Here is a 23,165-nt window from a genome sequence, read left to right on the forward strand (position 1 = left end):
ATCACATGTGGGCACCTTGAGATGGATGCCTGAACTTGCCTCATGACTTTGTACTTGTGGCAGCTGTACTCGCTGATGTGGAGTAGGTGAAATTGCTTTTATTAGCTTAAGTTGATCGAAAATCATTGCTTTAGTTTCTTCGAATTGGTCTAAGCAGTTTTCGTATTTTGCGTAAGCCGAAGATTTGAAATTTTCTGGTAGATCTGAGTCGTCAGATTCTACAATTGCGTCATATGCAGCTTGGAGACGTGACCAAAAATTGTCAAGATTGTCTTTTTTGATTTCTAATACCGATTCAGAATTATCTTAAATCGGAGAAGAAGAAAATCGAGTGCAGTATCTTATTAAACTGTCACTCTCAGCAATGAATTTACTGTATGTAATGTCTTTTCCCCTTTTTTGCTTTGTAGCACCTTGCTTTGAGCGTGTAGCTTCTGCAGGTGTACATGGACTTCTTTCGTCAGAAATCATTTTAGGAACTTTTAGCAACTGAGTTGTTTTGGAATCTTTCGAGTCTGAGCTCATTTAAGAGATGCGCCGAACTAAAATAAAATATTTTCAATGTAAGAAATATACCTATGTATAATATATTTGAAACCTCTTTTAAGAAAATAAGGGTTTTAGTTTTTTTTTTTTTTAATTAACAAATTAATAACTTTTTTTAATCTCGTATGAGTACCTAACTCTTTTATGATAATAAAGAATTTTTATTTAATGAAATGACTATATGACGCGTATTTCGTGTTTTATCCCTTTTTTTTCTTTAATATTATTTAATTGATTAATATTAAACGCAAATGTTTTTTATTTTTACTTTTATTTGTAAGTATTATGTGTCCGTAATTCCTATAGGGTATACCTACATATGTACTTGACGTGTGGACTTAGAACGTTGTATGTATATATGCAATCCTACTTGTTTTTGTTTAACAAGAACAAGGGGTATTGCGGAATATTTGCCAATGGGGACTTTGAAGTGAAGTACTTATATATTTTTGTATACCTGAGCGTGTATATATGTACGCAGTGCGAAAGGACCGCGAAAAGGAAAGAATATACCGCAGGTATTCTTGTAAAATTTATGTATATGCGTATGGATTTCGCGTAATATATTTGTGCGGAATATATGTACGCAGTGCGAAAAGACCGCAAAACGTAGAATAATTTACCGCAGTTATTCGAAAAAATTTATGTATATATGTATGTATATAAATTTTTAGTGATATATGTATGGATATATTTATATATGTTAAATATAATATGTATATGTATGTTAAACTTTAGTTTGTGCGTTTTCGCTTTTGTTTTTTTTTTTTTTTCTTTTTGCTTTTGATGTGCCTTTGCTTATTTTACGCAATCCTGCTTATACTTGATTAAGTATAAGGGGTATTGCTGGAAATTGGTGCAAGTATATACTTGAATTGTTTAGTTTTAGAGCTATTTTTGTGTATTTGAACACAACGGTAAGCAGTTAGGCAATCAAGAGTTCGTTGGATATATATTTTTTACCAAACTGTTTTATCTGTTAGCGGTGTTTCGGTTTTTACCGGAAAATAAACCGAAATATAGAAACAGTTTGGTAACCGCTCTTTTTTGTTATTGCCTTTATTAAGACGGATTTTTGTAAAAAATAAACCGTAAAGGCATAAATTTCAACATACATATAATAAGAGAATATATATATATACTAAATGGAATCGATACGACTCACTTTGGGGTTTCCGCCAAGGGGTTTTGGGGACAATGTTCTATATGTGCCTGTGCGTGTGCCTTTCGTTATGCTTTCCCACTCCTTTGCTGCTTAGCTGCGGTGGGTGACTTTGGTGAGCTGGTGTGGTTGTTGTTGTTTGCTGTTTAGGTTTTTGGTTTATTTCGCGGCCGTTCTCTTGTTGTTGGTTTTTCTTGCTTTTTTTGTTATGTATATATGTTTGTGCCACTTCACTTCACTCACCTTCTTCTGTTCTTTTTTTTGTTTTTTTGTTTTCTATGTGTATATGTATGTCACTCCACGGCACTGCACTTCTATCTATGTAGAGCTTTTTTTATTTTATTTTTTTTCATCTTTTTTTTTTTGTATGTGTATATGTGTTTTTTCACTGCACTGCACAGCACTTATGTCTTTTTTTTTCGTATGCGTTTAGCCACTTTTTTTGTTTCTCACAGCCCTTTTTTTTTGATTTTATTGTTTTTTTTCACTCCATAGTGCCGCTCTTTATGGCTCGAAGGGCCAATAAATAATTGCTGCGTTTGCGCACTCACCTTTTGCACTTATTTGCACCAATTTAATTTAAAAATTAAAAAACGGCTTGTTGAAAAAACACGGGCGGAAACTTGCGTACGTCTGGTCGATTCGATTCGCTAACGAAAAAGAGGAGGTCTGGTCCTCTGTTAGACCCTTTTGAGTGTTGGGTTGTGTAGAGTTGTGGTGTGATGTGATGTGTATGTGTGGGTGGTCTGAGTGGTGTGATGTCTGTTGTGGATCGTGGACAATACCCTTGGAATCATAAAAACAAATCAGCATTGTTTTCACTTTTGTCTTTTCCAGGCGCGATTTTTTGGGTTTCGGCTCATTTCTCATTTATGTCCTCACGACCACTTTGAAAACGTTGAAACCACTCATGCACTCTGCTACGGGATAGGCAATCATCGCCATCAACTTGTTTCAACAATTGAAACGTTTCGGTAAAGGGTTTACCAGTTTTAAAACAAAATGTAATGTTGGTTTTTTGATTGAAGCTCATTTTCGCAAAAACATACTGACACTTAAAACGGAATAACTTCACTTCCAATAGATGAAATGTTATAAAATTTTTACTGGAAGTCGATAAAGGATAGCAGATTCTAACGCATAGTCTAGTCGACATATAGATGGCGCAACTAGAGTTTACTTTGTTACTTTTGTACTGTTTACTTTGGAACGCACCTTGTATATCTCCCATACAAAAAAGCATAAAATAAATTTTAAATTATATGGATTATCACGTAAATGAGCCACGCCCGTCGTCCAATTTTGACACCGCCTCCTATTCATTATTTGTGAAATTTTATGCTTGTGGCGCATTTATTTAGTGAGTTATCAGACTTTAAGCAGTTTTCAACATAACCGTTATAAGGGGAATGAGAATGGTTACTATCTTCACGCTGTCAGAGGAGGTAACGAAAATATTTATCCTGAGCAGTCATGATATGTGAAATATGTATGTACATTTTACCCACTAACTTTGCCCACTTTTTTGCAACTTTTCTTCTTCTGGGATCCCCTGTACACATTCCAGTTTTATATCTTTATCTCATATGACTTCAACTGCGCGCATATACAATACCTTCCCCCCGTTTTGACCAAGGAACACGCATACAAAGTTTCATGACGCTATCTCAATTTTTACTCAAGTTACAGCTTCACCGCGTCATCCCGTTATTTTGTATATGTATAACCCTATATTTAACTAGATTAGTTTTAGGTGATACAAACAATCGTTAGGTAAACAAATCGTATATATTATATTATACTCTGTAGCAACCTGTTTGCAAGGGAATAAAAAGGTACATTGATCACTCACAACGACATAATCAGATTTTGTCTGTAAGTTCGGCTGCTGCAATTCTCTCTTCATAATTAAATTAAATTCTCCAGTTTTAGGAGTTAATACGAGGTGTGTTCAAAGAATAGCGGAAATATTAAAATTTCGCGGGTTTGGAGAGTGAAATCATCTATTTTTTGATTATAAGAAAATAAATGCATATATAAATGTTTTATATTTACATGGCCCTGAAGAACGTTAGAATTTCCAGCTGTATTTATTGCTTACCTTAAAAGTTCACACTTCGTTGCTTGTTCGTGAATTCTTGTCTTCGTTTTAGAAGATAGATTGTAATAGAGTTTGAGAAGTGTTTTTACGATTGGAAGAAGCGCTGGCATAGCAAGGCGACAATATTAATGAAGACGAATGAATAAATATTTAAAAATAAAAATAAAATTTTTATATATCTTAAAATTTTTATATATGTTATTTTTTTTTAACATATCTCGTATTGAGATGATTTTGTTCAAATAAATAATTTCTTTCCGTTTTCCACTATAGAATTTTTTCACTGAAATGAAATTCCGTTTTTTATTGTTATGCATTTCGCTGCTCTCTCATCTAGATGTAGTCTGCACCGCTCCTTCAAATATATTCATTGATTATTAGAGAATTGACTGACTTCTGTGTGGAAACCTTTCACTTTTCCGTTGATTTTTGCTAGTTGAAATTAAAAATAACGGTTAATGAAAGATAACTATAGTTGGAATGCGATTAAAAAACATTAAGAATGACCGTTGCAAAGTAACGGTGGGCATCTCTTATACTTCGCTACTACTGTCTTCAAACTTGTATCCGACCGATTCCCAATTTTTGACCGAAGCCGATTAATTGGACATTTGACAAAGAATCGGCCGTTTCCGATGCCAATATAAATGCGATAAAAAAAATTCCCTCATATTAATTCCTTAATGAACAAATGTATTTAATAACTAGTACAACAAAGGAAAAAAATTAACAAATAACATCACAAAATAAACAATCATTCAAAATTCACATACTTATACATAAAAAAATATTTATTAAAAATGCTTTGCATTACAATCCTTTGCTCTATCGAATTTTTCTTATTTAATATAAGAAAAATATTTTAGTCGAAATTACATTTCCTAGTTGTACTCATAGTAGTAGCTTCTGCAGACTAGATACATATGTATGTACTCAATACATTCCGTAATAAAGAGTACCTATACATTTAAAAAAAAATATAAAATATTATATGCATATGTGTTTGTACAAGTTTGTATAAACCAAAAATTCAGTTTATATGTCAATACGAAGGTTAGAACCACCATACATCAATATGTATATTCACATTTGCTTAATTTTACTTAATAGTCAAAATCAAATAATTTAATATTGTAATGTAGAAAAAGAAGCTTATTCGCGTTTTCTCCAAGTAAATTGATAAGTTTATCGCTATATAGCTGTTCTGCAGCTCTAAAAAATTGTTCACTTGCAACGCTTGTTGCAGGTGCAGATAAATATTTTTCTGAAATTTCCTTTAACCACAAATAGGAATGTTAATTACATTCCGCAATCACTACGCGAGCGTGTAACGAAATTCAATCCGAAAATGATTTAAAACTGTAAAAAAGTTTACAAAATTTATTCGATAATTGTGATACAAAAGGTTTTTTTTTTTTGAAGAAATTCTTCCCCGGTCGGATAACAGTGAAGACGTAGTAATTATGTCACGGGGTTTTTTTTCGAGGTTGGCATTACTGTTCAAGATGGCGACCGATTTAACAGCTCTCAAGTGATTTATTCTCAGTTTGGTTTAACAATTCATCATGAATAGACTCACGCCTGAACAACGCTTGCAAATAGTGCAATTTTATTTCGAAAATAATGGTTCTGTGCGGAATACGTATCGCGTACTACGTTCATTTTATCGTATGATGCGATGAAGCGCACTTCTGGTTGAATAGCTAACTCAACAAACAAAACTGCCGCATTTGGAGTGAAGCTAATCCTCAAGTGTATGTCGAAACACCGTTACATCCAGAAAAACTGACTGTTATGTGCGCTCTATGGGTTGGTGGAATCATTAGTCCACACTTCTTCAAAAACGATGATGGCAAGAACGTTACAGTCAATGGTGATCGGTATAGAGCCATGATTACTAACTTTTTCATTCCTGAAGTGAAGAACCATGATGTCCCGGAGCTGTGGTTCCAACAAGACAGCGCAACATATCACACAGCTCGTGTGACAATCAATTTATTGAAAGACACGTTTGATGACCGCCTAATTTCACGTTTTGGACCTGTGAATTGTGGCTCCAAGATCTTGTAATTTAACACCGCTAGACTACTTTCTGTGTGGTTATGTAAAGTCATTGGTCTATGCGCATAAGCCACAAACGCTTAACCATTTGGAAGATAACATTCGCCGTGTTATTGCCGATATACGGCTACAAATGTTGGAAAAAGTCATCGAAAATTGGACATCCAGATTGGACTACATCCGAGCCAACCGTGGCAGTCATATGCCAGAAATCATATTTAAAATGTAATGCCACAAGATTATCTTTCGGATAAATAAAATTCATGTCAATCGTATAATTTATCGTTGTTTTATTGCATTTTAAAGTTCTATACCTCTAAAAAACACCCTTTATTATAAAAAGGAAATAACGAGACAAGTTGCGCGCGATGTGGGATGACCACAAGTCGAAGTAAAAAAGGAGCTTGTGCGCTTCGCGGAGTTATGGTATCGATTGTGGACATTTTTCTGTAAATAACCCACTTTATTTGGTTTCTGGGGGTCGTATTAGTCTACCCACTATTTTATTAGTATCTGTGATTGCGATTTACCGTATTTGCGGATTCTTTCGGGTTTCGGTTATTAGAAAGATGTTTTAATTTCTGCGTGTAGGTATTATTTAACGAACTGTTTAATACTTGCATTTTCCCTATTATCTGGGTTTGGTAGGAAGCATAGTTTAACGAGCAGTCTGGCTAGCGTTCCGTTTTGAGTACAAGGGTCAACTACTCGTTAGAACCATGATGTAGCTTCTCTATGCAACCAAGCCACCATTCTGTAGGGGTAGAATATGTCATGAATTAGGACAAAATCTCCAAGCTTTGGCGCCTTTTCGGGAGGTCCTTTATATACTCCTCCTTCCATCGACGTCTAAAATCACGATGAAGAATTTTAATTCTTTTCCATCTATTTTGTAAGGATAGCGGTGGGCTCAGTTATGGCCAGAATGGGTGCTCCTTTGAGAAAGTGCCCTGAAATTAGGGCTGTGAGATCTGAGGGATCTTACGAGAGTGTCGTTAGTAGCCTTGAATTGAGAACGGCCTCGATACGAATTAATAATGCTGCAAATTCTTCATAATATAATTTGTAGTTTCCAGCTACTTTTTTAAGTGAAATTTGAAGCTTTTTACAGCTGACTTCCATAAACCTATTATGTAAAAAACGTTTAGAGAAAGAAACTGTTAGTTAATACCTTGGGTGGCGTACTTTTGTACAATATCAGGTGAGACTTGTTTGATAAAATCCACAAACTGTTTCTCTGTGGCTCTTTGATTTTTTATTTGACATTGTTGCTCATGAGTTTTGACGTAAAACTTTGACGAAGCGAGCAAATGCCGTGAGAAAAGCCTCCTTTGTCAGATTAGTACATAGCTCGAGGTGAACTGAAATAGTGAATGGCTGAACGAAGTTGCAGCGTTGGGTGGAAGTGCTCCATAACCTGCGTTCGCACCTTCTACATATGCATAGTGAAGATGGTATCTCTCGGCTAAAGTAGCGCCCTTGAGTAGATGCGATATGAGTGACCTTTGCTTTTTGTAAGTCTAGGTGCCTCACTGTATCGTCTTTCAAGTATACTTCCTTAATTTTAATTTTGAGTCGCTCTATAAACTTGAGCATGTAAGCGATCACCCTGTGGCTCATGGGAACGTTGAAACTCGCTCATGGATGTCAGTATCCTCTAATTGTGTGTGAAAAGAGCCAAGAATGGGGAGATTCTGTTAACCATCGGGGACCATTCCACCAGAGGGTGGTGGTGGCAAGGTGGAGGGATTTGCAACCTCTTGTACCTAGATCATAAGGATTGTCAGCACTGGCTACATGTCGCCAAGTGGCTAATCCTGCTGGGTGAAGTATTTGAGACGTTCGATTGAAAATATACGTTTTCCATGCAAGGGGGGTTTTCTTACCAGGATAATACTGTTTTGGAATCGGACCAGAGATACAATTTATATTGTGCAATGTTTAATAGTTTTTGCACCATGAATGTTAGGCTGAAATTTGTCATTTTGTTATGGCGGATAATGCATATATTGACCCTGTAGTGTATGAGAACAGACAGAGTTACTTGTACTTTTAAGTAGGTTTTTTTTCATCCTTTAAAACTGCTGTATTGCAGAGGTACGAGAGTGACCTAAAGTGATTGTGTTGGGAAATTGTTGTTTTAGTGGTAATCGTATGACGTACCAACATAACTGATATAGTAGTTGTGGCCTTGCAAAAGGCTTCACAATACTGATCTTCAGCTGTTGTAATTGAAATGGGGGAGTTCTTTTAACTCCCAAAAATTCCTCAATTGTGAATTGGGGCATTCGTTTAATATTTCCTCAACTTGAGTTGTCATGGTGGTAACTGGTTCCGTAACTAGTCCACTTAGGATCCAACCGACTATCGTGTTTTGTGCTAGAAGGGTGGTTGAAATTTTTTCAACACTTTCAAGTATTATTTGCGGTATGATTAAGGCCCTAAGTTTCAACAGTTCTACTCGGTGTTCGACTGCTGTGGGTAGGAGTACCCTACTTTGGTTTTTGCTATGTAACGTTTGCGTTTTAATGCCTTTGAGCAGCATGGTGCTTCTTGGCAGTTTTCGGGATTTGACACTTCAGGCTTTGCTGTTTCAACTAAACCCGTGGCTCTTTTGATGTTTACACTGTTTGAGGAGAAAAATTATTATTTTTATTAATTATTTATACGAAACATCGAATAGTATCGTTTATGACAGTAAACGCAGTTAAATTTGCTTTCGTATCTTTATGTGTGTGCGTATGAGACAAACAGTTTGTACAAAGTCTTTTTTTTTTACGAAATTGTTTCGGTAAATTGTTGTTTCTATTGATTTTGAGTCTGTGGCTTCTATTGAGGTCCTGTTGCGTACCTTTTGGTTTGGGTATTTTTTGGCGATTTCATAATGGGTAGTGAGAAATTCTATCATTTGTTGCAATGTTGGGCAATTTTTTTTTGATGAGAGCGATTGCTCCCACAACAATAACGCCTTTTCTGGCACTGTTGCTGTGCATATACATATTTACCAGTATAGGGTCCCAGCTGTCTGTGGTATGTTTTGTGTCGATAAAACCGACAAACAATTGGAAACAGTGGATTAAAGTTTGATAAATTCTTTACTTGTTTCCTTTTGAATTTTTGGCAAGTTGATTAATATCGTTATTTGCTTATCGACCAAGATTCCTTCGTTTTCGTATCTTGATGTAAGAGCTTCCCAAATCAAATTGAAATTGTCATCATTTAATGGTTGATGAGTCTTGGTCATGAGTACTTGACCTTTTGTTTTGCATTGGATGTATTACAATTTTTGTGCATTTGATCATTTTGGGTGGTTTATATATTAAGTAAATATGTATAAAAGTAAAATATGTTGGTAATGTACGTATATTGATGCTCTCAATATGATCAGTATATATATGTGAAATATATATGACTAGATGTTAGATTTTCTTTACCTTTTCTTCTGTCTTCGTCTGTTTTTTTGCAGGTCAATTATATTGAGAATATACACTTGTATATTTTTGGATGCGCTCCAAATGGTGAGTTTATATATGTATATGGTAAATGTGAAATATGTAAATATGTATATTGAGCATATATGTAGGTAAGTATGTTTTTAAGAAGATTTGTTTTTTTTGTTACCTTTATATCTCTTTTTATTTGCTATAAATACACTGGGCAGTAAAATTCTGCGTACAAGGTGCCAACAAAAATAAATTGTTGGAAAAAATAACTTATATTATCTTTATAAAAACAAATTTATTTGATATTCATTAAAGGATATTAATAAGTGGTTTTATGAAAAGTGAATAAATTTCCAATAGGAAATCGGATATCCCCAATTTTTTCAAACTTCAGCTAAGGGTTTTTGCATGGAATATACAAACTTAGAGGTTTCTGTCGAAGGGATGTGAGCCCATTGCTCGTGCAGCACATCTTTAAGCATATCTTTTGAGGTAATTGTAAGTTAGCGGATTTTACGTACAAGTAAATGTCATAGAAGCTATTTAGGACTTCAGTGTATGTATGTATATATGTACATATTTTTTTTCTTTTATATTTTTTTTAATTTACCTTTGCTTACCTGTTTTAGGTAATCCTGCTTATTATTAGTTGGTAAATAAAATAGAATTTTATTAACTTCAATTTTATATATAAATATTATTTTTTATGATTTGGGATATTTTGTGTGTAACTACACGAAGGAAGGCAATAAAAAATATGTATATAGGTATTTAAATATTTATATAAATATATATATATTATGCTAAACTGTTGTACTTGCGATATTTCGGTTTTTACTGAAAGTTATAACAGTTTGGCAACCGTTTTTATTTGTTTTTGCTATTCAAACGAGTTTGACATTAAATTTTTACCATAATAAATATATGTACATATGTATTCCATGCAGAAATAAAATACTAAAAGAAATCGATACGACTCACTGTGATATCCATCAAGTGATTTTGGGACTACCGTTTGTGTATATTTATGTAAACTTCCTGTGGGTGCTTCCAAATCCTTTCCTAGACTGTTTCGAAGGGTTCCTAGTGCTTGCTGTTGGTTTTGGTGGTTTTCACTCCGCGCCCGTTTTATGTATTAATATGTATCTATATACATATTATATATGTATATGGCATTTTAGTTCGTGCCTGTTTGGCTTTTGCCAGTTATCTTTTGTCACTACAGTACACTGCACTTTTAATACACATACACATGTACACCAAAAAAATCGAATTTATATATATATATATTTTTTTTTCGTCACTGCACTAAATCTGAACAACGTTTACAAATTTTTCAACTTTATTGCGAAAATTCACGTTCTGTAAAGAATGTGTTTCGCGCTCTTCGCTCAACTTATGGTCAACATAATCGGCCTACTGAGTGTACTATTTGCAACACCATCACCCATCTTGATCCCCAGCATTCATTATTGGATAATATTCGACCGAATAGACCATGTCCAGCACGCAATTAAGAAAATATAGCGGCCGTAGCTGAGAGTGTACATGAAGACCGTGGAGATTCGATTCGGCGCCGTGCGCAGCAACTCGGACTGACGTATGGAACGACAAAATCTTAAATTGAAAGCATACATAATACAGCTTGTGTAAGAACTGAAGCCGCTCGACCTTCCCAAGAGACATCGCTTCGCTCTAAGGGCTCTTAAAAAGTTCCAAGAAGATCTGACGTTTTCGCGCCAAATTTTTTTGAGCAATGAAGCCCATTTCTGGCTCAATGGGTATGTAAGGAAGCGAAATAGCCACATTTGGGACGAAGAGCAACTTGAAGAGATTCAAGAGCTACCATTTAATCCAGAAAAAACAACGGTTTGGTGTGGTGTGTGGGCGGGTGGAATCATCGGCCCATATTTTTTCAAAAATGATGCCGGTGAGAACGTAATTGTCAAGTTGAAGCTCGTGATCTTGACGACATTTAATTTCAACGAGACAATGCCACTTTTCACATATCGCAGACAACTTCGGTGAGCAGATAATTTCACGTTTTGGGCCGGTCAATTGGCCACCAAGATCGTGTGATATCATCCCGTTAGACTTTTTCCTGTGAAGATATGTAAAGTCTAAAGTCTATGCAGACAACCTCGCTTGGAGCAAAACATCGCGCGTGTCATTCGTCAGTAACTAGCCGAAATGCTCGAACGAGTCATTGAAAATTAAACTTAACCGATGGACTATCTAAAACGTAGCCGCGGCCAACATTTGAAAGAGATAATCTTCCAAAAATAAATGCTAAAGAATGTTCTTTCGAATGATAGTGAAAATTCCTCATTAAATTTGAATTTTCTGTGGTTTTTCTTTAAAAAAGTAGGGAACCTCAAAATGGATCACCCTTTAAATATGTCGTATAAAGTAAACTGGAAGGTCGAAAATTAGGTATATGGGGGCTAAGGGAAGTATTGACTCGATTCAACCCATTTTTGAAACAAGGGTATATTATTATCAAAAAACATTTTCCCCGAATTTCAATAACATATCTCACTGAGTGACCCGCAAAAAGTCAGCCATACGTACAAATATTCGATATGTCGGAGCTTTATTCAATTTTAATAATTTTTAGACTCGAGATAGCATACCTTAAAGGCACTTTTTGTGGAAATTTTTATCTGAATACCATATATTCATTTGTGCTTGATTTGTGTACTGGAATGTGGAAGAATCATATGGAATTTAAAATTGTGCTATACTCGTATGAGAAGTAGGCGTGATTGCGCCCATTTTCACAGCGTATCAGAGGATCGTCAGGATAATGTTATGTACCGAATTTGGTTGAAATTGGTCGAGTAGATCAGGCGATATTTGATTTCACGTAAATGTGGGCGGTGCCACATCGTCCAATTGACCCCGGCACCTACAAAGCCCTCACTTATCATCCAGGGTGTAAAATTTAATGCCCCAGTATCAATTGTAATCATTAAGGTATCTTTATTTTTACGCAAGTTATCGGTTGCACAGACAAACAGATGGGCAGACAGACGGACAAACAGACAGTCACTCATCATCCTGATCATTTATATATGTATATACCCCTATACCTAATTCGATTATTTTAAGATAATACAAAGATTAACAAATCTAAAATGTTTATAGTTTCATTGCTACATTTTTCTTTTCTGTTCAAATTATATGTTATATAAACTCAACCAATGGGACTATACTTAACATATTATGGCTAAGAAATCCACGTATTTTCATTAATATACAACACTTTTTGTCCAACATAAACAACTATAATCAGATGGAAAGTCAAAATGGCTGGATATTAATACATAAGTGTGTTCATCATACATTTATTCATTAATTAAGTATATCCAATATTATACATTCACTTAAGTTTGCTAAAACATCTTACACACTGATGGATATATTCAGTATAAACCATTCTGATTTTAATTCCCATATACATATGTTTTAGGTCAAGTAAAAAGTTCCTTCGGTTTTTATCTAAGAGATGGCGTTATTGCCCATAGTACTAGTGTTACGTGTCGCATCATGTCATACTATACGGCGCTGAAAACGTGTTTATTCGTGCTGAAAGTTTGTCTTTAACAGTTTTTCGATTGATTTACTCAGTTCGTTGTCAGCGCTCGTCAAAGATGGATACCAACAAAGAGAAAATTCGCTATATTTTACAATATTTCTTCGATCAAAGCGAAAAAGCAGCCAAAGCGGCTGAAAACATTAATTTAGTTTATGGCCCCGATACTGTAAACGAAAGTGTAGCACAAAAGTGATTTGCTAGGTTCAGTTATGGTAATTTCGATGTCAAAGATGCACCACGCGTCGGGAGGCCTGTCGTCGAAAATTGCGATGAAATCCTGGAAATAGTGGAAACAGATCGTCACGTGAACACTTATTTAATTGCTGAGGAACTATAGATAAGCCAGAAAACCGTTTGGAACCATTTGCATAACAACCTTCGTTTGTCTACAAGCCTCTTTCCCGACAATGGCAAAAGCTAAAAGTCATAAATTGAACAACTTTCTGACGTTCCTTCTGTAAGGGAAAAGTGCCAACCACCAAACCCGCAAACACAGAAAACATTTACAAATATGGCAACATAGTTCTTGTCGATTTAAAATATTTCACAAATAATAAATATTTTTCCACGGCTCGCAAACTCTGCATCGATATATAATACTATATATTCTTGCTCAAACTTAAAGTGTACATATTTACATACATATGTTGTATATAGACAGATATACAAACGTTACGCGTGTTTATTTTCGTTATGGAATTTCTTGATTCGGTCGCCGCGCTCAAAGCCCGCGATAAAAGCTATGAAATAGCTAAATAATAATGTTACTAATATTGGGACTCCGAATATTGAATAATTTATTTTTATTAACTACATTTTTATTAAATTCCACATTTTTATTTGCCATTAAAAAAATTGTCTCCTAAAAATTATTATTTTTGAATACCCTTCTGTCTCTTTAATTGCTTTGTTCCGCTTGATATATATGAAATACGATACGCCTAAAAATATGCAAATTCTGAGCGCATAAGGTTTATTTCCGTTACGAAATTTATTCATTCAGTCCGCGAGCTCAAAGCCTGCGATAGAAGCTATGCAATAGCTTAAAACCCTGTTTATTTATTGAACATAGAAAATTTCATAAAGCATTGCATTCAAAATGGACAATTTCACAACGTGGTTACAACATTTCATTTATTTTTTATTCTTGCAATATATTACACAGAGTATAATAGTTTTGTTCAAATAATAAATCAAATGATCTGTCTTTAACACAGTTCATCTATCCGTCAGTGCAAACGATAACTTGAATAAACTTGAGATATCTTCATGAAACTTCTAACACTTGTTTCTTGGCACCTTGAAAAGGTTGATATTGCAGATGGACTGAATGAGTATATTGCTAAGCTCAAAAAATAACGTTAGTTGAAATATTATAATAATAATATACAGTATACATATTCCACAAACCACTAAAACTATATCAATCAACCTTGCAGAGGACAAGTTCTTCAGTCACCTCCTCACACAGTGCGAACATGGGTGAGAGCGGATGGTACAGAAGGGTTGCAGAATATTTGGTATACAATTTGGAGAGTTGGCGCGGCAACGATCACTGTTAGGTGACGTTCCTTAACTCAAGACGTGTCAAGACGTGTTTTTTTTTCATTTCCGTTGTCCTCTTTTCCGCCTGAGCGAATGTACGGTTTCTATTTGTGTTATAGTTATTTCACATTGTTCTTGCTCTTTGAACTGAGCTATTTAGTACAGAAAAATATATATACATATACATACATATAGTTATTACAAACTTATAGTTTGCGAACTAAGAAACATGGGCCCCCGGCCTCCCAATCTTATGGATAACAGATTTGCCTTGCTGGCCTCTAACCCCCAATCAAAACAAAAAAGAATTAAAAAAAAAAACAATTTAGGCCTTTTCTCAATCTTCCAGAAATAAAAGTGAAAAATCCTAAATACGTCATAATATCGTGCGCTGATATATGTAAATAAACCAGTAAATAAGTGTAATTGCTTTGAAATTCATTCCGCATTAAAATTAGTATACAAAGAAATCATGAAAATTACAGAACTAGGCGACGAAAGTATTTGCCTATTATTTAAAAATCAAACAACCGGCAAATCCAAGAGTTTCCACTCGCAACATCTCGGTGCACATTGGAGTTAACAGACGGTCATTACAACGGATAATTCATGATGCCTTAAACCAGTTTCTGTACAAAGTTCAAATAACAAACCGGTTAAACTCTTTAGATTTGTCTATTCGCGTAGAATTTAGCCAAAAAATTATAAGGTAAATGTAAACAAGCAAAATTGCCGTATGTGTGAATCAAATCCTGAAATAAACCCCGAGGTTGAACTTTACTCCGAACGAGTCACTGTGTGGTGCGCAGTTTCATCATGGTGTATTGTCGGGCCAACCTTCTTTGAATAAAATGGTGTAACAGTAACTGTCAATAGGCACCGTTATTTAAAGATATTGAATGAGTTTTTTTTACTCAGATCTGCGCCGAAGACGTATCTTTTTCAATAGCGTTGGTTCTAGATTCGGACACTGTATATTTATACATTTATTATAATATAACGGATTTATGTAATTTCACTGCCCTTACATGGGTTTATATGTTTCTACACTTGCGCACTTTTTATACTCTCGCAACCTGTTGCTACAGAGTATAATAGTTTTGTTCACCTAACGGTTGTTTGTATCATCTAAAACTAATCGAGTTAGATATAGGGTTATGTATATATAAATGATCAGGATGAAGAGACGAGTTGAAATCCGGGTGACTGTCTGTCCGTCCGTCCGTGCAAGCTCAAACTTGAGTAAAAATTGAGATATCTTTATGAAACTTGGTAGACATGTTTCTTGATACCGGGAGACGGTTGGTATTGCAGATGGGCGTAATCGGACTACTGCCACGCCCACAAAACGCCACTATTCAAAAACAAATAAATTGCCATAACTAAGCTCCACAACAAGATACAAGACTGTTATTTGCTATACAGGATCACAATAGGGAGGGGCATCTGCAGTTAAAAAATTTTTTTTAAAGAGGCGTGGTCCCGCCCCTAATAGGTTTAATGTGCATATCTCCTAAACCGCTAAAGCTATAAAAAAAACTTCACTGGAAGCAAATGTTTTTAGAACCTCTACCTACAGTGTGAAAATAGTTGAAATCGAATGGCAACTCCGCCCACTCCCCATATAACGGTACTGTTCAAAACTACTAAAAGCGTGATAAATCAAGCACAAAACACGCCAGAGACATTAAATTTTATCTCTGGGATGGTATGAGATGACTTTATAGGAACCGGGTTCAAAATTAGACAGTAGGCGTGGCACAGCCCACTTTTAGGTGAAAGCCCATATCTTGAGATCTGCTTAACCGATTTCAGCCAAATTCGGTGCATAACGTTCTTTTTATATTTCTATGTCAATGGGCGAAATCGGACTACAATCACGCCTACTTCCCATATAACACCATTTTAAATTCCATCTGATTCTTTCACTTTCCACTATGCAAATAAGGCAACAATGATTGTATCGGGATAAAACTTTGCGTGAATAATGCGATTAAAGTATGCCACCTTGTGTCCAAAAATTGTCTAAATCGAACCAAAACTGTTCAAGCCCCTAAATACTAAATATGTGGACCCCAGTGCCTATAGTTGACCTTCTACCGAAAATATCAGTCAATCCACAAAGAAATCTCAATCGATGATACTATTTGACTTTGCGAGAGTATAAAATGTTCGGTTACATCCGAACTTAGCCCTTCCTTAATTGTTTTATATATGTTTTTCACCAATTTTGCTTTTTATTCAAACACTTTATATGTTAACAATTTGATTTCTTTTTTTTTTTGACAATAATAAAATAATTCCCCAGTCGGGTACCAGTGAAGCCGTGTTAATTATGTATTATATAAAGGAAATGACGAGATGAGATGTGCGCCAAGAAAACGTGCTCCGATGTGGGATGATCGCAAGTCGGTCGAAGTAAACAAAGAGGCCTGTCCGGACAGAGGTTTTGTTCATTGGGTTGTGTAGAGTTATGATGTGTTGGTATCCTGCGTGTATTGCTATGCGTAGGTGTTGCTTCCAGTTGTGTTGCATTAGTATGTGTGGTGTGTGTGCCAGTGTTGCCTTGTGAGTGGTATGTTGTGCGGCGTAGTTGAGTGCATCAGGGCGGGAAGCTTAACTCACTTAGCCAAGGAGTTTTGGTGCCAATATTTGAAAATATTGCTATCAGAAAGATGAGAGAAAGATTGCATCAAACCTTTGTTTTAAACGGTAAACAGTACTTGACCAATTAAACACCTTGCGTTAGCATTTCGTAACCGTGAGAATCGCAAATGTTATCTTTATGGACACCTTTCGCGTGGTTAGTTGTTGGTATAGTTCTTATCGATTATCATCCTCTAATTAACCTAGTTGTGCTTTTAACTTTAATTTTATTTCCTCAGTCGAAATATATTTGTGTTTAAAACGAGGATCGAGTACCGTAAAAACAAGCAACACTGAGCTCGTCCTAATAAAAAATACGCCACAGTAAAGAAGCTGTTAACTTATCTTTCAGAATAGAAATTTTTGCTTCATCACTATCGGTACGCTTTAACTTTTTTTTGAACATCGCAAATAAAGGAATTGTGACAGAGGCACATGTTGAATCATAAGACAAATCCTGAGTTGCTTAATAAAAAGGGTTAATACTGCAATTACACTACAAATGGTTTCCCACTTGCTCGCTGTCAGAAATTATACAGATTCTCGCTCGGTTATGTATAGGTTAACTGCAGCCTTCTGCTCATAAATATAACAGATTTAGCATTATATAGGTCTTCAAATAATGTATTGAATTAAGGTATGGTTTGCCAAACCAATAGTGTTCTGCATTTTTTTTTTTAAGTCGCGACATTCCTGCTCACTTCTTTTGAAATTATCCACAAGTTTTCGACATTTCTGACTTAACTCTCATTCCTCATTTTTAAAACACTTTCTTGGCTCACTAGTTGTAATGTATGTATGTGTGGTACATCCTAACCACTTCACTTTGCATTGGGGATGTCATATTGGCAGCATTGTCAGATACAACCAAAAATATATTTGGACTGATTTTATATTCTTTAATAACACTGTTTAATTCAGCATTTATATTTTCTGCAGTGTGCACAATCCTAGCAGTGAAATTTAGCAATCAGCAAGTCTTTGTAGAATTACTCCATATGTCCGTCGTAAAGCTCAACCATTTAACAAGATACTTTGAAATTGATTCAGAAAACATACATTTATATGACACCGTACTGCACTTGATAAATATGATCGAAATACTTTGTATAATAGAAAACCTACAGAACTATACAAACAACCTCTGGAGATGCAATTAGAAATCATAAGGAAGAAAATAGAAACGCTAAAGATGTTATAGAAATAATTTACAATTGTATAGGCATAATGAAAATTTAGATCCAACTAAACTGACGCCCTTTTATTTGACTTGTTTTCTGGAATATATACATTTAGTATCTACAAATCTTACTTGTACTTTTGCTTCATTTAATCCCAGTCGCTGGCTTAATTCATCTCTCATGAAAGCGTCGGGATAATGAGTTTCATCAAAAAGTTTCTCCAAATTGTTAAGTTGTTCTGTAGTGAAATTCGTTCGAGTTCGCCGTTGCTTATGACTCATTGCGGTTGCTTTTTATATTTCTGTAACAAAATAATTTAGATTTATTTGAATTCATATTGTTTTAAGGTCAAAGGTCTTAATGATGTCTAACCGCAAGCGGTCGCAAGACTTGTTGGGCTTTTAAAGTGTTTTCCACCCTACCCGCCCCATTCCTTTTAGGTTGCGACTTTGAAACAGTTAATGGAGACTGTGTTCTGCTTTTTCGTTCACTTCTATACCTTTTAGACTGTATACTCAAGTTATGTTCATTGAATTCCTTACACCGACAGTTTATCGTACGTCTCTTCGCAAAACCTATAATATATATCTATAACCTCTGGAGATGCAATTGGAAACCGTAAGGAAGAAAATAGAAACACTAAAGATGGCATAGAAATCATTTCAATCAAAGATGCCGATGTGCGATTCCTTTCGTATGGCGCAAACAAAAGAACGGCAGTGATGATTGTTACTTTTGTTTCTGTTATGTGAAAGAGTATAAATCCAAACAGAAGCACTCAACTTCTTACCCCAAACTGCAATCAGCTACTCGTCCCATTCCTCACAGGACCAAAATACGTTTCAGATTTAAAGTTTTGATCAAGATGGTGTGGTACCTGAACATGATGACTTTGCCCAAAAGACGAGTTGGTTTATTGTATCAATATTATAGGTTCGATGACCCAGCATAGTGGCGAATTTTCATAGATTCTTAAGAAAGAAGCCTTAAAGCAGTTCTGCTTCACAATAACGGTTTCTATGCTTCCATTCCTGTCGGTCATTCCGTACACCACGGTTTAAAGATAGGTGATAAGTCGGAAATCACTATGGAGTATATTGGGTGCAGAAAAGGTCTGATTACACTAACTTTTGACATTGCTCAAATATACTTGAGAACATATTTTCAAGCAATTTCATATGTGTATATGTATAACTCATCCGCTGATCGTCATATTCGGCATAAAATTTGTTAGAATAAAATATAACATCACTAATTGTTTTTTATGGGAATTAGGGTAATTCGTAGACCAATTTCACATATTTTTGACATAAAACTATAGTATATTCAATATTATATGTACAGTTTATTTTGATAAGATAAGTATCTTACATATTGGTTGATATATGCAATATAAATCCAAATGGAGGCTCAAAAATCTTTATACTAGGTAACAATAAGGGAGTTATTTAATCCTATTCAACCCATTTTTGACATACAGGCAAACAATTATCAGGAAAGGATTCTCTCCCGATACATTCATTGGTGCTTGATTTGTATACTGAAAAGTGAAAAAATCAGATGGAATTAAAAACTGTGTTATATGGGAAGTAGGCGTAGCACTCTGTAGCGACATATTTCAAGGGTATAAATATTATATAATATTATATGAGAATTGTTGAAATGCTCACAAATTTTACATTTACCTATCCAATGTGCAAAAAATACGCACTTTCCGCTTTACTATTTGTCAGCTATTTTTTCCCTTTTCTCGAAACTACTTTGCTATTAATAAAAATTGTGTATGTGATGTTATACTTAGAATTGTTGAAATGCTCACAAATTTTACATTTACCTATCCAATGTGCAAAAAATACGCACTTTCCGCTTTACTATTTGTCAGCTATTTTTTCCCTTTTCTCGAAACTACTTTGCTATTAATAAAAATTGTGTATGTGATGTTATACTGTATAGTTTTTAAAATATCGTATTCTTTAAGTCGCAAATAAAATTTTTATGACGAAGAGATTTAAGGTATACATATGTACATATTTTTGTCTTTTTCTTGACGATTGTGCGTAAAGTGACGACTACGTTTAAAATGCCGGAAAAATGCACAATACGTACTTTTACATCACTGGTGTGAGGCGTCATCGCGTGTGGTAATATCTTCTGTGGGGATATACCACAATAAGCAAGCTGTAAGTTAAGTAAAAATTAAGATGTATTAATGAAACTTGCTACATATGTTCCTTGGCCAAAATCGGACAAAACGCCAGTGAACGAAAACCTATAAAGTGCCATAACTAAGCACTAATTTAAAATGCAAAAATGTAATATAGTAAACGGGATCGCAGAAGCGAAGGATAATTGTGGGCTAAAAATTGGGTGTGTCCCCGCAACGTAATTGGTTTAATGTACATATTTTCCACACCGCTAGAGCTTAAGAAACCAAACTTGCTGAGAAAAAGCCCTTTTAACAGTTCTTCGTACACTGCGAAAAATAAAATCAGATAGTACCCACGCCCACTCCCCATATAGCGGTTATGTTGAAAACTGCTAAAAATGCGATAACTCTTTGAATAATTATATCACAAGCATTTGATTTCTCAATCAAGATGGTAGGGAAGAGCTCTCTGGGAGCAGGTGTAAGAATTGGTGTGTGAGGTTATCTAAACAATCCTCTCATACATTGTGAAAATGGGCGAAATCAAATGACAATTACATCTACGCCACAATAGCCTTTGAACTTTGCCCGAAAAGTGTATTTAAGGTACGCAATCTTAAATCCTAAAAAATGCGGAATCGGACAATAGCTTTTTAGTAGAATATGTGGACCTGAATGTCTATGGCTGACTTTTTACCAAAGATATCAATCAATATCTGAAGTATCTTAGTGGAATAATTTTTTTAACCTAACGATTGTTTAGTTTCTAAAACGAATCGAAATGGAGATACAAAACTCTTATTGAAAACATTTAAATATATCTCCAAAAGCTATACTTATCAACCAAAATTGCTCGAGACAGATATTTGAGACACCTCCCTCTACAGTGCAAAAATTGGTAAACTGGGAGGATGATTCCGCCCACTTCTCATATAACGAGTATATTGATAACTAACTAACTAAACATTTTCGAGACATTTAACTTTACAACTAAGACGACGCTGGCAAGCTTCATATGAATCAATATCAAAATTGTACACTGGAAGTGACATCGCCCACCTTAAGATGACAAGATATATCTCAGGAACGAGATAGATCTCCGACGTTTCGTTTTGGGAATATATAAACAACGTGATGCACTTAATAAGAGTATAAAGAAACTCTCTGAGGTTCAATGGGTATTGGGTCTAAGGCATGTTTTCACCGGATTTTATCCATTTAAGCACAAAGATGCGCTGTTATTAGAAAAATACGCTCTCTCAATTTTATTAAGATAACTCACATATTTTCCGATATATGCGGTGTTAAGTCAGTTTGAAGTACTAAAATATTTCTATCAGGTAAAAGGGGTCAACAGAATTATTGATCGGATACAATCCATTTTTGATATACAAGCATACTATTATCAAAAAAGGATTATCTCCAAATTTCTATAATACCATTTATATTCTCACAGATTGACCGATATTTTCGATAAAAAGTTAACAATATGAACTGTATTGGGGCTTAATGATTTTGGTCCGATTTTGACAATGTTTGGTCACACCTCAAAGGCACTCTTCGTTTAAAGTTGTAATAGGATATATTTATTGGTTTTTGATTTGTATACTGGAAAGTGGAAGAATCATCCGACGATTCCGCTATGGCCACGCACCCAGAAAAGTTTTATATGGAAGTAGCTTGATGCTACTGTTAGTGAGGCCATGTACTCTTTGTGTGACTTTGAGCTCACTGTCAGTGATGCGGGCCCACCAGCTGCATGACACCTTACCGTCCACTGAAGTTGCGCAAGTATAACGTCGTTGGTGTGGGAGTTTCCCCTATAACATATAAATAGATCTTTACAACAAACAAAATCGAAAAGTGACTTTCCTCCAGCATTTATATCCGCGCTCCTCAGACAGAGTGCCTCGCGTTTACATCCCAGCAAATTACTACGTTGGCCCTCGTTTGCCTGGCCTCTGTTACAGCTCTGCTTAGCAATTCCGGAGGTGGGTCCACCTCGTCGTCATCAACCAGAGCTCTCCGGCGACGTTGTTCCACCAGACGGTGGCGGCATCCTCGTTGCTGAAATGTGCTGTGTCTGAAACAGACAAGCTGTGGTTCTACCAATATGCTTATCGCCAGCAACCTATGGCTTATTGTCCTTAACGCGGAGATGCCGCTGCTACTCAGCAATTGCCACGTCCGAAGGAATGGGGTCGATTTTCATGCCCGTTAAGACATCACATCCCTTCTCCCCGGCACTTCTGGAGCCTGTGGGTCATCCGCTCTGGCGCCTTTTGCAAGGATCCGGAAAACCAGCCTCTCGAAGAAATAGCTTATGGTCCCCTTGGGGTCGCTAAGAGAACTGAGGAACTTTTTATTTAGACTTAGACTTACAGTCGTGGGTAGAGAAGGATTGTAGTATTGCATTATCTCCTCAATTTCCTCAGAGCTAGAGGGTTCAGCTTGAAGCCAGACACGAGCTAGAGGGCGTACTGGTAGATTCACTTTAGTTTAGCTCCCTTCAAAATTTCCTCCATCGTTGAGACAGCATATTTGTAGAGGAATGCCGTTCGTTCGTCAGAACACTCAATCATCTTGTGAAGGCCATGGTGGCATCCGACACTTTCCCATCTGGGGCCGCAGCTACCTGCTCCCACTCATAGCGGGAGATGGCTATATCCTCCCTACTACGGTCCAACACCCCGCATCCAGCAAGTTCAGAGATTTCGCTAAACGTTGATGCCGCTC

At 35.7% G+C, this 23,165-nt stretch overlaps 1 non-coding gene across 1 annotated transcript in view; it reads right to left on the reverse strand.

The window, feature by feature from the left end:
- The window catches only part of LOC118681920 (uncharacterized), a 221,023-nt gene that overhangs the window by 180,872 nt on the left and 16,986 nt on the right, over positions 1-23,165 (reverse strand). Inside the window, exon 2 of the transcript XR_011395274.1 lies at positions 18,415-18,584. This is a non-coding gene — a transcript (uncharacterized protein). The remainder of the gene's footprint in view (positions 1-18,414; positions 18,585-23,165) is intronic.

This window comes from Bactrocera oleae, chromosome 3 (assembly GCF_042242935.1).
Source record: "Bactrocera oleae isolate idBacOlea1 chromosome 3, idBacOlea1, whole genome shotgun sequence".
In the NCBI taxonomy this organism is placed as follows: domain Eukaryota; kingdom Metazoa; phylum Arthropoda; class Insecta; order Diptera; family Tephritidae; genus Bactrocera; species Bactrocera oleae.